The following is a 14,555-nucleotide window of genomic DNA, read 5'->3' as shown; positions in this document are numbered from 1 at the left end:
ATAGGCATGTAATGACACTTGTTATACCCTCATGTAGATTTAAGTCTATCCCAACGTGAATTCAAAATTAAAGTAATATAGAAACGAGAGAAGGGAGATTAAACCCAAAATATAAGTATAACAAAGAAGTAATATCTGAAGATACAACCCAGGTCTGGTTGTCACTAGTACAAACCTCTAATACAGAATGAAACAATAATCTAAGGTATCTTAAATGTGAATTATGCATAGGATAAATACAGAGAGACCCGAGTAAGCTTTGTAGTCTGCCACTACCTCAATCTCCGCAATGTTAATTCTAAAAGAACATAATCTACAATCTACCAATCTAACCAACACCAGCACAAGGTACAAAAAATAAGAAAATGAAAAGTAAAGTAAAGATGAGTATGAAATTACGTGTACTCAGTAAGAATCATTGATAACCAATCCTAATTCAAAGCGATGACGAGAACCACCACCCCAACTACCCAAGGTTCCTCAAACAATCTATATTCCGCAATTACATCATTTTTTCCTATTAGGATAACCCAATACAACAATCAATAAATTTATCAAATTAGGATAGACATGCTAACCTAGGTGAGTTAACACTATTCATTTATATTCAACAATAAGAAAAAATAAATTATAATCAATCAAGTAATATAAAATAAAAAAATAGGGAGAGAGTGCATATATATACGAGTGTATCTCATACTTCCAACAAGGGCTGCACATCTATCTCTCCTTTCAAGCCTCAACCATACCCCATGTCTTAAATATTCCAACCTACAAGTCAGTATACGATGATATAGGATAATGCAATGAAGTAAAATGAATGCTCAAATACAATATCACAAACAAGGTCCTAACATAAAATACAATATAAGAGTAAATACTAACACAATATCAAAACATACTAAGGATGATAATACAATGCAATTGATGCAATGCAATGTAGTGGTGATGATGCAATATTTTGAAAGTTATCGCATATCTTTCTGTATATACCCACCGAGCTCCCAGTTACCAGGTAGGACCCATGTGGGGGGGTCGCAACCTATATACTCATATAATCTCAATCTTATATCTCAAGTCAACCTGACTACTACATCCCTCGATATGTGGCTTTTATAAGTGTCATATTTTCTTATAAAAAATAGAATATCTCAGTGTTACCAATGTTCCGTGAATATGCATGCATGATATGAGGATGTAATACTCACAATAAATCAATATGAAGATCAAAATCCATTCAATAAGTGTATAAGTGAGCTCATAATCAACTCAATGTATCAACAATTCATGATATCATTTTTCACTTAGCACCACCAGAATAAATAGTCATGTAGTCATCAATATTATTATCTCCAATCCCTCACTTAGGCATCACTATAATGAATATGCAATTAAATGCTCATATAATACTATAATGTCAAGTCACACTCGACATATTCATATAAGGCCTACAATGTCTAGTCATTCCCCCACTGGAGCGATGCAATAATAAATAAGATATTTAATTCACAAAACATGACTAACAAAATCAAGTCAAGCCCCCACTTAGGCATCACAATAGTATATCATCTCTAATAAAAAACAATATGTATATAAGCCTCCACTCGGATACACAATCATAAATAATAGCTCAAGTCCATAATGAAGTTCACATAAGCCCACACGGACAACACGAAATAACCAATTATTTTTATAATAATAAATCATGGACTATCCAAACCTAACTTGATCCATACATTAAGGCTCAACTATTACAAGTCGATTCATAACTATGACATCTCTATTCATACTTTTTGTATTTTTTAAACCTTAATTATTCCATCAATAATGATGATAATAGCATAATTACCCCCTAACAAAGCATTAATCTACAATCATCACAATGAAGTCCAAGATTCAAGCTCTAAAATAGGCATTTAAATAGATATTATTTGAGATCACTAGATTATCTATCTATGTTCTACTTTAAGGATAATTGCAAGTAGTAATACTAACTAATAAAGTCAATAATCTAACTATAATTCATCAAGGTCTCCGGTACTCGCGGAGATGCTTGCCATTTCACCTAAGCAGGGACCCCCAATCCTAAGAGATACAAAAAACGCAACAAACAATCATATAATACATAAATATTTTAAAAAAAGTCAAGGTGCATCTCAACTTACCTTAAATGAAGATTCACAAGCCTAAACGTAGTCCAAAACCTCAAACGAAATCCCAACTCTTTTAAATCAACACTAAATATGTTCAATTTAGTCAAATATATTATGTACAAGTCAAAAGGAAGCTAATAATACCCATATTAACACTATTTAAGATGTGTCAAAAACGAACTTCAAAATTAGATTAAAAAATAAAAAAAGGGTAAAATCAGAATTTTATTTTAAAAATACGTACTCCATAATTATAGGAACCTACAACTGAAAATTCATGTAAAATGAGTTAAAAACAAGATTCAAATCAAAGTATTTTTAAGTTTTACTGATAAAAATCTCAAAAATCCATCAAAAATTAGAAAGGATAAAAATGGAATTATATTTTGAAAATCACAATCCTCAACTGAAAGGAAATTTATGGATGAAAATCCAAGAAAAAATAAGAAAGAATCAAAGCTCAAATTAAAGAAATATCAAATTTTACATTTGGGAAAAAAATCCAAAAATTCTCTTTTGAAATCTTTGATTTATAAGAATTTAGATGATAAAGTTGGTAGGAAATGACTTAGAATTGAGCTATGAACTTACTTTCACGAACTTATGCAAGAAGTTTTGCTATGTGTAGTTTTGATGATGAGTCGATGAATACAAGGGACCGGGTCCCTCGATGTTCATGGTATAGTACAACTAGCACGCGTGTCTGTATAATTTTGTCCTCTTGTGTACCAAATTTGTAGATGTTGCTTGTACTAAATAGGACACCTAGTCCAATGATATTTCAGCCCTAATCATCACTCCTTTATATAAGAAAAAAATGCTTCTTCATCAAATGGTATTTTTACAAATACAAAGAGTAAAGAGACGCAGCAAAAACCCTATTTTAACATTGGTCAAGTTCCGAGTGAATGTGTGAGCTTAAATAGAAAGAGTTCTTGAGTCAAATACTAATTTTAATCAAACTACTCATGCTATAAGAGTAGTGTTTATTTATTGAGAGAAGTGCTTAGGTATAGTTGCCTAAGCTAGTTGCTGGTTAAAGTTAACCAGTTTTTTAGAAACTCTTGGAAGAAGTGTCAAAATGGGCTTGTAATAGAGGTATTGCAAGTAGGAGAAACCTAGAGTTAGGTTCACAATCAAGTATGTAATTAAGAGGTTTGTTATAGTGGACTGTTTTGAGCTTGTGAGGGTAAGCCGTGGTTTTTTCTCCATTGAGCAAGGAGGTTTCCATGTTAAATCCTGTGTTTTTTACATTTTCTACACTCCTTTGTGATTCCTGGACATTTACTATTCTATTGACCGTGGTTAAATTTGAGGGACCTGATCCCTGACTGTGTGGTACAACCCCTAAGAGTTCAAACAAGTGGTATCAGAGCCAGAACACTGTAGTGTCTTGATTGACTTTGTATGTGAACTAACCGATGAGAAAAATGTCTTATAAGAAAAAGTAGAGAATCAAGAGCATGAGCTAATTGCCTTGACCTTAAAAATTTCTAAAATAGAAGAGTTGTTCACTAACATAAAATATGAAAATCTGAGTTTGATAAATAATATAGTGGATTTAGATGATAAAGGGAAGAAATAAGCTTCAAGGTTTCAAATTGATCTTGAGAAAAGGTTGAGGGATTCTTAAAAATACATAATGTCTGCACTTCATAGGAATGAAGAGCTAGAGAGGAACCTGGTACTCTTAAGAGAAGAGTTGAATGAGTCTCTTAAATGGACTGTTTCTTCACATATTCTTTCTAATATGATTAGTCAAGGTGTTAATGATGGCAAATGACTAGACTATCAAGAAAAATTCCAACCTGCTGGGTGGGAAGAAAAGACAGTCAATGATGCTAGAAACAAGGTTTTTATTACTATGTGTACTCATTGTAAAAAAGATGGGAACACAAAGGAAAATTATCAGAGTAAGATAAGAACTAGAATGAATGATTTGAGATACGTTTAGCAGGAGAATACACGTCCTAAGGGCTTAAAGTCTCTGAAAAAGGTAAAGAGGAAGCTATCACTTCCTAGATAGGTAAAAAAGAATTTGATCACACCATTATCCTCTTACTGAGATCTCAAACTTAAGTGGGTTCCCAAAACTACCATTATCCTCTTACTGAGATCTCAAACTTAAGTGGGTTCCTAAAACTAACTTATGACCTTGATTTTAGGCATGAAGAAGAGGATTGTAGCCAGGAATAGCTCATTGATTGAATAGGTTGAAAGCTTAATGATGAAAGGTTTGATTGTGTTCTCTCTCTTAAGACACTTCAAGATGGAGGTGTCTTATTTTAAAATAGATAATTTCAAGGGACCTGGTCCCTAGGAAATCTATCTCAGAGAAGAAGCTTCATTAGAATGAATAATATATGAATCACTGTCATTCTAAAAATTTAGCTATGTTTAGGAGACAGGTATCCTTAGTAAAATATGTGCATGTTGGTCTAACTCAGTTTCATACCTTTGCAGGTATACACCTAAGGGAACAACTTTGGAAGTGGACAAATGTGGCAAACAAAAATTTGAAAATTCACCCAAATAAAAGAGACTTGGTCCTATCTTAGGTTAGTACCTATATAGGATGCCTTAATAATCATAAAGTTATTTGAAAAAGGGCCATGTGTATTTCTTTCTCTGCAATAATTTGTCAGTTTATTTAAAAAATGAAAAGTCACATTTATTAGGATCAGATGTGTTAGTTTAAAAAGAACATCTTTTTATGACATTGGTCATCTCTAAAACTTACTAAATCAGACCTTCTTGTCATTATTCGTCAACTAAGTTCAAATCATCTCCCCAAATCTAAAAGCCTAATTGGTCCCAAGAAGAGAAAAACTAATGAAAAATGAGAGCCAATTAGTGATCCTAAAAGAAAAAAGAATAATGAAAAAAAGAAATATCCAAAGAAAAGAGAATTGGAACCTGAGAACACAGAAGGTTCTATCTGGGAGAGTGTTTGATCCAAAAATTTATAAAAAACCAGGAATGGTAGAATTGATAGAGTATGTGAGGCATCATGGTTGGTTGCATGTAACGACTCGATACTTGCCCCTAGTCGTCAAAGGGTGCTTAAGACCCTAAAGGACCACAAGCTAATCCATGACTGATATCTGCTGTGAGCACTGAACAATAATACTGAAATAATTATGGAATAATAGGCTGAAATCCCATAAGGTTCAAACATCTGAAATACTAATAATAAATAATAATATCTGAATCTAAAATACTATCTGAGTCTAGTCTGAAAAGCCTCTAACTGAAACTGTCTAAAAGTGGGGTTGATGGGAAAATCCCCCAACTAACTCTATCTACTAAAATACTGCTAAGCTGAAGTACTAAAATGAAAGCATATCCTCGATAGATGAGGACTTACTGCTAAATTTGCTACTGCTGGCTGAATCTGTCTAAGTGGGTTAGGAACCTGAGCGTCTGAACCTATCATATGAAACATCATAGCGCAAGAAAGTATGCATCAGTACGTGGAATATACAGGTCTGCTAGATGAGGTAAGGCTGAATACAAAGGTTCATATGCATGAACAATAGCTAACTGAATGATATGTAAGAGCTGGATAGCATACATGGAGGATCTGTAACTACTGAATATATTATGCATACTGTAACTATGTATACTAGAACTAAATTTGATAACTAAATATACTTATAATCTGAGATCACTAATAATCTAAGGTACTGATAACTGAGTGACTGTATCTGATAGTCCTGATTCTATAGAACTAAACTGAGTTCTATTCTTAAGACTAAGATAGATACTGTGGGAGGTAATCATCTAACCGTCATGCACCAAATAAGATAAGATAACTGAGCTGGGGTCTAATATGTAACCCCAATAGGAAGGGTGTCAGTACCATGCCATGGGTAAAGACAAACTGAAGAGTAACCCTTTACTGGCAGATTCCCTAAACGAGAACGGTGGTACCCTCTACTGGTAGGTAGAGCACCTCATCAACCCTCAACTGGCAGGTTTGATGTCTCAACCTACGCTGGCTACGTAGTTCTGGAATGAAAGGATTATTTCTAAGGATCACACCCTCTGCTGGCAGGTGAGCCCCCATCTTGGGCTCACTCGGTGCTAAATTCTACTCCCAACTGAAAGACACTAAACTGAGTGTACTGAACTGGACTGGACTGATACTAAGATTACTGAGTTTTGCTAAGTTCTGTAACTGACTGAATTCTGCAAGGGACTGAGAATACTACAGATCGTGACATGACTGGTACTATTCTATAACTGACACTAACTACAAGCAACAGCTAAATTGTCGGGTATTAAATACCCCCAAGACTCGATAGTATGAAAAGTAAAGAAAACCATAATCTTAAATAACATAATAATGTTCACTTGGTCATAATTCATTCATAGAGATATTAAATCAAACACTTGTAATGCATTAACTTATACATGAATGGGGAATACATGTTAGCATGCTATAATGGCATTATTTCATCCTCATAGACAATTTATTAAGCACATGGGAAGCATACTTGGTTCATCAAATCATAAACACTTAGGGTTAACATGGATACAACAATCAACTTGCAAATTCATGGATTATAACATGGGGATTACTCAGTTCAACATAAATACTATACCGTTTTATAAAATCTACCATTAATTATGGATTGAAACTCAATAAATGTCAAAACATGAACACAATCTAATTTTATACATGTAAATTATGAATCATAATTCTTGAAGCTTTAAAAATAGATTCTTTGATTCCATGGGTGGGAGGGACCCTTAGATAAAAATCTAACATACCTTAATTCGTGAGATTCTTGGAGTTCTTGGAGAGATTCTTGGGACTAACCTTGATGCTTAAGAGCTAGTGTTTGTTTTCTTAAGATAGAACTACCTTTTCATTTTTGGGAAACGTAAATAATGAAAGGTTTTACACATTTTTAAGGCCTAAATCCCACATCTGGGTGGAATAAAATTTTGGGAAAAGACTGTTTTAACCTTGGGCATAACTTTTATTTTTTATGAAATTTTCCCGATTTGGACCTCTGGCGCGATGTGCCACTATCACGCGGGGCCACTGGAAAAATGAAAACTGGGAAATTACATGGTGGCACAACATGGTGGTATCACATTGCCACTTTTATTGAGAACTGGAAGTGCACCGCGACGCGGTGGAATCGCGTTGGTTCACTGGAAATTGACAATTGTGAACTGGGTCTATGACACGACGTGCCAATATCTTGGAGCAAGACTGAAAATTAACAATTTCTATCCTAACATACTCTGCGACGTGCTACTGGATTTAATGACGATATTTAACGACTGAGACTTAAAATTGCCATAACGTTTTACCCGATTGTCAGATTTGGGAGAATTCTATATCGTTGGAAAGCTAATCGAATTTCCTATGCAATGACAAGCTTAAATCTAAAAATTACTGAGTATTTCAAAAATTTTATTTAGGATAACCCATGTACTGAGGGTTAATCTAGGCTAGGGAAATACAGAGTATTACAATATCTCCCTCTTGGGAACATTCGTCCTCGAATATGTCTAGTTAAGTTGAGTGAGTACGGACAAACTAAGTTTACGTACTGAACTAGATATGTAGAACTGTAGTATGATTACGTGACTGGTATGATAGATTGAAATTACATCCTAAACATGCATATCTAATACACGAGATACACAACTGCAAATACTGATAAGCTGAGTTTACATATTAAACATGCATGCCTAATGCATGAGTACATGTCTGAATAGATTAATGGATACGTGACTAAATATGCATGAACGGGAACATAAAGACATGACTATGTCTGAATCTTGATACATGAACTGAACTGATTCCTTAGAAATGTGTCATGACAGGGGAGTGATCATACGACAGAGATTGGGACTCGAGGGTCAACTATGAGGATCCATTACTTCGACTGGATTCACTACCTAAAGAGAAAATAAAAGGTTTAGATCCTGATATCTCTGAGATTATAGTGCATCTCCCCCTTAGGACATTATGTCCCTTGAGAATGTTCGCTTGGCTAAGATACTAAGGAAAAGCATGAGACGATGCATGGGGCACCCACGAACGAAATCGTGATTGAATATCTGGGATATGAAACTGAGGCATAAATATATAGATGGGAGATCTGTAACATACCAGTGACCACATCAGGAGAACTTTCCTGATCATATTTGGACTGAAGTGCATAAAACCTATTTAGGTGTTGCCCACTGGTGGCACTGAAAGTGGCACCTTATTTATTTGGGGGACCTGACTGAGCTGAAGGACGATTATATTGACCATGAAAACCTAACTGAGGACAATCTCTGACTCTGTGGCCTGGATTGGCATACCTGAAACAAACATCACTACCAGCTCTGCACACACCTTTGTGATTCTAACCACACTCTCTATAAAATAAATTAGTACGACTATTATTTATGCTATTATGGGTCAACGGTATACTGGCTGAGGACGGATCTGGAACTGAAGACTTTGGATGAAACTGGGAATGGTTACCCCCATCTGACTTACGGTGATTGAAATTAAAGCTACCTATTCTCACCCGCTTATTTTCCCTCTCCTTCTCCTTAAGCTTTTGCTCCTCAATCTGTTGAGCATGGAATATAATTCTAGTTATGTCCATCTCTTTAATCAACATTATTTTTTTACACTCCTTAACCACACTATTTGACACCCCAGATATGAACTTGCTCATTCTGGACCTATTGTCTGCTACTACATGGGGAGAATACCTAGCTAACTGAGTAAACTTGAGGGAATACTTTTTTATGCTCATGATAACTTATCTGAGATTGGTAAACTCTTAACACTTTGGCTTCTCTCAGCTCTAAGGGAAAGAATCTGGCTAGGAAGGTAGTAGCAAACTCTTCCTACTCTATGGGCTCTGCATATATACCCCTATCTACCTTCCACTGCTTAAAACACATATGGGCTTCATCTTGTAGCTGATAGGCGGTTAACTCAGCACTCTCACTGGAAATCACTCCCATGATATTTGTGACTTTCTGAACCTGATTGAGAAAATCTTATGGATCCTCTTCAGACATAGATCCCATAAAAGAAGGAGAATTCATCCGGGTGCAGTCCCAAATTTTGGTTACAGTAGTATTGGACATTGGGTTGGCCGAAACAGCAGCTGGCCATTCATTCTGAGCTACGAGTGAATTGGCTAGAGTAGTCAATGCAACTCTGAATTTTGCATGAGAGGCATATTCATCCAGGGGATTTTTCTGAACGGGCTGAGGGGCTGACTGGTTTCTGATTCTTTTTTCACTAATCCTTTTGGGAGGCATATTTTGTAAACGAAAGGAAGAAGCAGATTAGACTGAGATATTAACTTGAGCTCCTGATCACTCGCACAACATAAGTACTGAAAGAAGGAAAACTTTTCCTAAAACATCTCATAGCCTCTTGTCCATAAATGTGGCGCGCTACACTCCCATGTATTAGCTCTACGTGATACGACCTTTCAGACTTCCTAGGACTCTAATAAACCTTAAGCTCTAATACCAAGTTTGTAACGACTTGGGACTACCCCCTAGTTGTCACATGGTGCTTACGACCCCGAAGGACCATAAGCTAACCCATGACTGATATCTGCTGTGAGCACTGAACAATAATACTAAAATAATTATGGAATAATAGGCTGAAATGCCATAAGGTTCAAACATCTTAAATACTGATAATGAATAATAACATCTGAATCTAAAATACTGTCTGAATCTAGTGTGAAAAGCCTCTAAGTAAAACTATTTGAAAGTAGAGTTGATGGGATAATCCCCCAACTAACTCCATCAACTAAAATACTGCTAAGCTAAAGTACTGGAATGAAAGCATATCCTTGATAGATGAGGACTCACTGCTAAATTTGCTACTACTAGCTGAATCTATCTAAGCGGGTCAGGAACCTGAGCGTCCGAATCTATGATATGAAATATCATAGTGTAGGAAAGTATGCGACATTATATGGGAATGTACAGGTATGCTAGATGAGGTAAGGCTGAATACAAGGGTTCATATGCATGGAAAATAACTAACTAAATGATATGTAAGAGCTGGATAGAATACATGGAGGATTTGTAACTACTGAACATAATGTGCATACTGTAACTGAGTATACTAGAACTGAATTTGATAACTGAATATACTGATAATTTGAGAGAACTAATAATCTGAGGTATTGATAACTGAGTGACTGTATTTGAAAATCCTAATTTTGTAGAACTGGACTGAGTTCTATTCTAAAGATTGAAATTGAAACTGTGGGAGGTAATCATCTAACCAACATACCTCAAATAAGATAAGATAACTGAGCTGGGGTCCAATCTATAAACCCAATAAGAAGGGTTTCAGTACCATTCCACGGGTTAAGAAAGCGGAAGAGTAACCCTTTACTGACAGGTTTCCTAAATAAGAACGGTGGTACCCTCTACTGGAAGGTAGAGCACTTCATCAACCCTCAACTGACAGGTTTGATGTCTTGACCTACGATGGCTACGTAGTTCTGGAATGCAAGGACTGCTTCAAAGGATCACACCCTCTACTGGCAGGTGAGCATCCATCTTGGGTTTACTCGGTGCTGAATCCTACTTCCAACTGAAAGATACAGAACTAAGTATATTGAACTGGACTGGACTGATACTGAGATTACTGAGTTTTTCTAAGTTCTATAACTGACTGAATTCTTTAAGGGACTGAGAATACTACTAATCGTGACATGAATGATACTATTCTATAATTGACACTGGCTCTAAGTAGCAGCTAAATTGTCGGATATTAAATATCCCTAGGACTCTATATCATGAAAAGTTAAAAAAAACATAATCTTGAATGCCATAACAATGTTCACTTGGTCACAATTCATTCATAGAAATATTTCGTCAAACACTTGTAATGCATTAACTTGTACATAAATGGGGAATACATGTTAGCATGCTATAATGACATTATTTCATCCTCATAGATAATTTATCAAGCACATGGGAAACATACTTGGTTCATCAAATCATAAACACTTAGGTTTAACATGAATTCAACAATCAACTTGAAAATTCATGGATTATAACATGGGGATTTGTCAATTCAACATACATGATATACTGCTTCATGGAATCTACCATTAATCATGGATTGAAACTCAATAAATGTAAAAACATGAACACAATCCAATTTCATACATGTAAATCATGAATCATAATTGTTGAAGCTTTAAAAATAGGTTCTTTGACACCATGGGTGGGAGGTATCCATAGATGAATATCTAACATACCTTAATTCGTGAGATTCTTGGAGTTCTTAGAGATATTCTTGGGATTGACCTGGATGCTTGAGAGCTAGGGTTTGTTTTATTGAGAGAGAACTACCTTTTGATTTTGGAGAAATGTTAATAATGAAGGATTTTACACATTTTTAGAGCTTAAATCCCATATCTGGGCATAATAAAATCATGAAAAAAGACTGTTTTAACCCTGAGCATAACTTTTAATTTTTGTGAAATTTTCCCGATCTAGACCCCTGGAGCGACGTGCCACTATCGCTCTAGGACACTGGAAAAATGACATCTAGGAAATTACATGGTGGCACGACGTGGTGGTATCGCGTTGCCACTTTGTTTGAGAATTGGAAGTGCACCGCGACGCAGTGGAATCACGTTGGTACACTGGAAATTGACTATTGTGAACTGGGTCTATGGCGTGACGTGCCAATATAGCGGAATAATACCAGAAATTGATAGTTGCTATTCTAACTCACTCCGCGACACGCGACTGGCCTGAATGACGATGTTTAACGACTGAGACTTAAAATTGCCATAACTTCTTACCCAATTATCGGATTTAGGCGAATTTTATATCATTGGAAAGCTAATTGAATTTCCTATGAAATGAAAGGCTCAAATATGAAAATTATTGAGTATTTCAAAAATATTATTTAGGATAACCCATGTACTAAGGGTTAATCTAGGCTAGAAAAATACGGGGTATTACAATATCTCCTCCTTGAGAACATTTATCCTTAATTATGGCTAGTTAAGCTGAGAGAGTATGAATAGACTGAGTTTACATATTGAACTAGACATGGACAACTGTAGCATGATTACGTGACTGGTATGATAGATTGAGCTTACATCCTAAACATTCATAACTAATGCACGAGATATATGACTGAAAATACTGATTAGCTGAGTTTATGTATTAACCGTGAATGTATGATGCATGAGTACATTCCTGAATGAATTAATGGACACATGACTGAATATGCTTGAACGAAAACATCAACATATAACTAAGTTTAAATCATGATACATGAACTGAACTGATTCCTTGGATACATGTCATGATAGGGGAATGGTCATACAATTAAGATTTGGACTTAAGGGTCAACTATGAGGACCCATTACTTATAATGAATTCGCTACGTGAAGAGAAAATGAAAGGTTTAGATAATGATAGCTCGAGGATTATAGTGCATCTCCCCCTAGGGAAACTATGTCCCTCGAGGATGCTGAGTTGGCTGAGATACTAAGAAAAAAAATAAGATAATACATGGGGCACCCATGAACTAAATCATGACTGAATGTCTGGGATCTGAAATTGAGGCATAAATATGTAAATAGGAGATCTTTAACATACCAGTGACCACATCAGGAGAACTTTCCTGATTTTGTGCAGACTGAAGTGCATAAAACCTGTTTAGACGTTGTCCACTGGTGGCACTGGAAGTGGCACCTTGTTGATTTGGGCGACCTGACTGAGCTGAAGGACGACTATACTAACCCTGAGAACCTGACTGAGAATAATCTCTGACTCTTTGGCCTAGTTTGCCACACTCGAAACAAATATCAGTGCCAGCTTTGCACACACCCTTATGATTTTAACCACACTCTCTCGTAAAATGGATTAGTACGACCATTGCTTACGATATCATGGGTTATCAGTACATTAGCTGAGGACGGAGCTGGAAATGAGGACTTTGGACGAAACTGGGAATGGTTACCCCCATCTAACTTAGGCTGATTAAAATTAAAGCTACCTGTTCTCATCCTCTTATTTTCCCTCTCCTTCTTCTTAAGCTTCTGCTCCTCAATCTGTTGAGTATGGACTATAAGCCTAGTTATGTCCATCTCTTTAATCAACATTATTGTCCTACACTCCTTAACCATACTATTTTGACACCTCAGATATAAACTCGCTCATTCTGGACCTATTGTCTGCTACTATATGGGGAGCATACCTAGATAACTGATTAAACTTGAGGGAATACTCTTTTATGCTCATGCTACCTTGTCTAAGATTGATGAACTCTAACACTTTGGCTTTTCTCAGCTTTAAGGAAAATAATCTAGCTAGGAAGGTAGTAGCAAACTCATCCTACTCTATGGGCTCTGCATCTATACCCCTATCTACCTTCCACTGCTTAAAAAATGTATGGGCTACATCTTGTAGCTGATAGCCGGCTAACTCAACACTCTCACTAGAAATCACTCGCATGATATTTGTGACTTTCTGAACCTGATTGAGAAACTCTTATGGATCCTCTTCAGACTTAGATCCCATAAAGAAAGAAGGATTTATTCGGGTGAAGTCTCAGATTCTGGTTACAGCAGTATTGGCTAATGGGTTAGCCGAAACAACTGGACATTTATTCTGAACTATGACTGAATTGTCTAGAGTAGTGAATGCAGCACTGAATTCTACGTGAGAGACATATTCATCTAGGGGATCTGCCCGAATGGGCTGAGGGGCTGATTGGTTTCCTGTTCTTCTTTCTTTAGTCCTTTAGGGAGGCTTATTCTATAAGTTATAGAGAGAATCAAATTAGACCGAGAGATTAACTTGAGCTCCTACTCACTAGAATGACATGAATACTGAATGAAGGGAAACTTCTCCTAAAACATCTCATAGCCTTCTGTCCATAAGTGTGGCGCACTACACACCCATGCGCAAGACTCTATATGATATGGATTTTTTGACTTCCTAGGACTCTATTGAACCTTAGGCCCTACTATCAAATTTCTAATGACTCGAGACTACTTTCTAGTCATCACACAGTGCTTACGACCATGAAAGACCACAAGCTAACCCATGACTGATATCTGCTGTGAGCACTGAATAATAATACTAAAATAATACTAAAAAAATCCCCCAGCTAAATCCATCTACTAAAATACTACTAAGCTGAAGTACTAAAATGAAAGCATATCATTGATAGATGAGGACTCACTACTAAATCTGCTACTATTGGTTAAATTTATCTAAGTGCGGTCAGGAACCTGAACATCTGAACCTATGATATGAAATATCATAGCATAGAAAAGTATACGTCAGTACGCGAGAATGTACTGGTATGCTAGATGAGGTAAAACTGAATGCAAGGGTTCATATGCATGAGCATTAACTAAC

Source organism: Capsicum annuum, chromosome 11 (assembly GCF_002878395.1).
Source record: "Capsicum annuum cultivar UCD-10X-F1 chromosome 11, UCD10Xv1.1, whole genome shotgun sequence".
NCBI lineage: Eukaryota > Viridiplantae > Streptophyta > Magnoliopsida > Solanales > Solanaceae > Capsicum > Capsicum annuum.
This window is presented reverse-complemented; position numbering follows the sequence as displayed.